General features: G+C 31.8%; 1 pseudogene; it reads right to left on the minus strand.

The window, feature by feature from the left end:
- Positions 1-1691: 1691 nt before the first annotated feature.
- On the minus strand, positions 1692-2823 carry LOC129227983 (zinc finger protein 239-like; annotated as a pseudogene).
- Between the last annotated feature and the right edge of the window lie 1428 nt (positions 2824-4251).

Consider the following 4251-nt stretch of genomic DNA (forward strand, 5'->3'; position numbering starts at 1 on the left):
AATATTAAAAAAAAAAATCTAAATATTTAAAAGGGTGAGAAATAGAAATATATAAAAGAATGGTTCGTTTTACACTAAATTTTGCAGTGTTTTAATTCCCTAAGTTTTAGAATATATGAACTATTAAATACTACTTTTAAACCACTAGTTAAATAAATCACTAATTGCGGTTTAATAACGGTAAATTATGGTGCTGGAACAATCAATAAATTGTATTTTGAGTTTGCAGCCTATTACATTTTGGTTAATAAACCTCCCTGCTTCTTAAAACAGACCTTTACTATCAATTTCAGTTTAAAAATGTTAACTAAATATTTGGTATTCGGCTAAATATTCGGTGTCAGTTTTAACCAAATATTCAGTATTTGGCAAAATATGGTATTCGGTGCATCTCTAGTATTTATACATGTATATAGATACAGCACAACCTTGTTTATCTAGACTTACTAGGACCAAAGGCAATCCCGATGACAAAAATCCAAAGACAAATCCAAGCAAGGCAAATTCTTAAATATGTAAACTTACTGTTCATGAGGACAAAAAAACCATACTTCGTAAGAAAATTACATGGAAGTGTTTGCAATACATAAAAAAATAACAAAACAATTTTTCACATATTTCTCAACAAAGAATTTGTCTTCTCATCGGTTTAAACTTGGGTGTTGTTTGAACAGAGCATGATCAAACGCTTTATCATTTATAGTTCAGCTGCAGTTGTTTTGTTAAATTACTATAATTTATTGTACAATCTATGTAGGGAGCTGTACATTTATTGAAAATAAAAGTGAACGTTTGGTACACTTGTATGTTATTGCTTTTATAATTTTAAATTACAGTTAAACCCCGATTTTACATTTTCCCAGCATTTCACATTTTTTTCATTAATATTCAGTTTTTCCATCATACAGTGAATAGCCTGAATACATTTTTGAAAGGACTGCTTGAAAAAAAGGTTTTAATGAAAAACATATAATAGGTATAAGTTAATATGTATTGGACTCATGAGAAACCAATTTAGAAAACGTATAAATGATAAAAACATACAAAAGAGAACTGTATAAATGGTGCTTCATTGTATTCATGTTATTTTAACCCAGTTTGTAGGTTTGTTATTTATGAATTTCCTGCATTTCTTGTGTTCCCTGGGAAGACAAAAAATAAATAAATAAATAAATGTATATTTCATTTGTGCTTTTTAAAAGATAATCTATGGAAACAGAAATGCTGCTGCTTCATCGGTAGTCAACATTATAGAATTTTCGTCTGGCAATGAAAATGATCAAGAACAGGAACCACATCATCCCGTCCTTTCTTTCAATATTGCATTGAAGAGCTAACCAAAATAGTGAAAGATTATTTTCTCTCCTAATAAAGATCAGGAAAAAGACTTGCAAAGTATTTTAACCTGGCAATGATACATTTACTTTGAACTCGATGACTAGAAAACAATCATCCACTATTACAGACTATTTTCAACCTAAATGCTCAGATTTGACTTTCCTTGCGTTTGCGACGTCCTTTGAGAAACGTAAAATTGGGGTTTCACTTTGAACATATACACATATTTTTTTTAAACCTACAAATTTGATCCCCATAAGCGAGGTTGGATAAACTCGGTTTTACTGTATATATATATATATATATATATATATATTGTAAGTAATTCAAGCTTTAATACTATTCATCCAGAATCACTTATTTGAGTGTTTTGCTAAATGATGAGTTAAACGGAACCGTGAAATAAAGCCCATGTTGCATATTTCACAGACATACGGTTTTTCTCCATTATGCCACAGTATGTGTCTTTTCAGATGGCTACTGTATGTGAAACCTCGATTACATAACTCACATTTATACGGCCTTTCGTTTGTATGCACAAGGAAGTGCAACTGCAACTTCACTTTCGTGCCAAATACTTTTCCGCACATGTCACATCTGCTCCTCTGGCCAGGCATATGTTCTAGACCGTGTCTCCTCAAATTTCGCCGGCTCGTAAATTTCATTTTACAGACGAGACAGGAGAACGGTTTTTTCACCCGTGTGACTCAGGCAGTGCAAACTCAAACTCGCCTTTGCAGAAAATGCTTTACCACAAAGGCTGCAAGCATATGGTTTGATATTGGCGTGAAGCAAGTAATGTTTTTTGAGGCTAATTTTCTGGGTGAATCCCTGGCTGCAGATCTCACACTGAAAAGGTTTCAGGTCATCGTGTACCGACAGGTGCCGGGTGAGGCTGCTTTTTTCGTAGAACCCCTTATGGCATATTTTACACTCATGCAGTTTCCTAGCATGGTTTTTGTAATGACAATTCAAATCATTTCTAGTTGAAAAAGTAGCTCCGCATAAATTGCATTTATGATCTCCGACAGTTTTTGAGTGTAGTTTCTGATGCTCCTCGAACACGAGTTTATCGGTAAATATTGAATTGCATGAAAAACATTCATATTCTTCTTCAATACAGTGTTGAGCAAAGTGATCAGCAAAGTCTTCTTCTTGTGAAAAAGTTTCACCGCAAATTTCGCACACCTTAGGGCGTTCTTGAAGATGACAAACGGAATGAAGACTCAAACATGATTTGGATGAAAAACGTTTCCGGCACAAATCACAAGTGTAATACTGTTTTTCATTATTTTCAGTAAGTAAACTGGGATCACTTTTAAAGAAGATGTTATTGCTTTCATCACAGCTATTGTAGTCTAAATCTACCACAGATGCTGGGTTGATTTCATCAAACTCCTCATTCATTTTAAAGAAATTGTAGACTAGCTTCTCAAAAACTGAAAAATGAATGCACTCTGTGTTAGTTTCAAAACATTTAATCACAATTTTATTTTGTTTTTGACAAACAAACTAATCCATGTCTTATACACTCTGACGTCATATCCGTAATCAGCGGATCAGCAGACGAAAATTTCAAACTTTGTCATTCATGCTGCCATCTAGCGGATAATTAAGTAAGTAATTCATTCAAAGTCGAAAAAAGAAGAATAAAAAATTTGTTTGTGTGCATGACTTTTTTGTTTTAACCTTTTTAAATTAATTTTTAAAGTCTTGTGGCAAGAAGCAAAAGTAAACATTAGAAATTAATACAAATTTCGTAGTTCGTAGTTGTAAGCAGCCATTTCCACGATGTTGAAATCGAAATTTATCAATTTTGTTGATGGAACTATTGAAACATTTTATTGTGGCCATATGAACACTATAAAATCTTTCATATAACAAAACCTTTGTTCATCAGTGTTATACAAAGAGGAAGATGATAGTTCTTTTTTTTTTTTTTTTTTTGTTGTTGTTGTTTGGCTAGCGCTAACTGTTTTACATTTGTAGCTGAATTATTTCTCAAATTGCCAAATCGGTTAATTTTATTTTATTTTTTTCTGTTTTGTAAGTTTCTAATTTCTGAATTATGATTTAATTCTGTCATGCTATGCAAATCATCAACAAAATTCTCACGCATAGATGGTGGTAGTTTTCTTTTTAATTGATCTGCCATTATTTCTTTAGAACTTATCGAATTCTGTAATCTTTCTAACATTTTAAACCACACATGATAAAAGAATAAAAAGGATTTATTACTGACACACGAAATCTTGCTAAGGGTTCTTAGCTTGCACAATACTAAAACTATAACCCTAAACATTTTTGGCGAAACTCTTCAGCAAACAATAAAGTAAAGTAGGCGATGAAAATTCTCAGCGTTAAACCTTTTTCATTTCGTTCTACGATAACATATTCAAGAAAATATTTTGCATAGTGTCCATTTCAACTAAATGCTGTAGTAAAGTATGGTTAGTTAAATTAATTATTTTTAAACTAGGCGGAGATGAAATCACTATTTCTTCTGCTTATATGTTATCAAATCCTTCTTTCGAGCTTAAGGTTAAAAAAACCCATATTGTTACAAATTCACGCATAACAATAAAAAAATGTAAAAAAAAAAAAAAAAACTGGTATAACGTTCCTCTTTCGAAAAAAAAAAACATCGAACAGACGAGCATATTCGTTGATAATGCGAAGTTTGTTAATCCAGAGTTTTCTAGTGTTTACGCTTTCGCTATTTACGAAAATCAACTCATTTTTTAAAGAGAAATATGAGAACTAACATTATTATCAGAAGCTCGAGAATGCCATTAAAGGACGAAACAATTTCTGTTACTGAAAACAATCTGAGATACATCGAATACGTTAATAAATACTCATAACAAACTGCCTATGTTTACCAACAGACACACGTGGAATGCAATGTTTTAC

Source organism: Uloborus diversus, chromosome 8 (assembly GCF_026930045.1).
Source record: "Uloborus diversus isolate 005 chromosome 8, Udiv.v.3.1, whole genome shotgun sequence".
NCBI lineage: Eukaryota > Metazoa > Arthropoda > Arachnida > Araneae > Uloboridae > Uloborus > Uloborus diversus.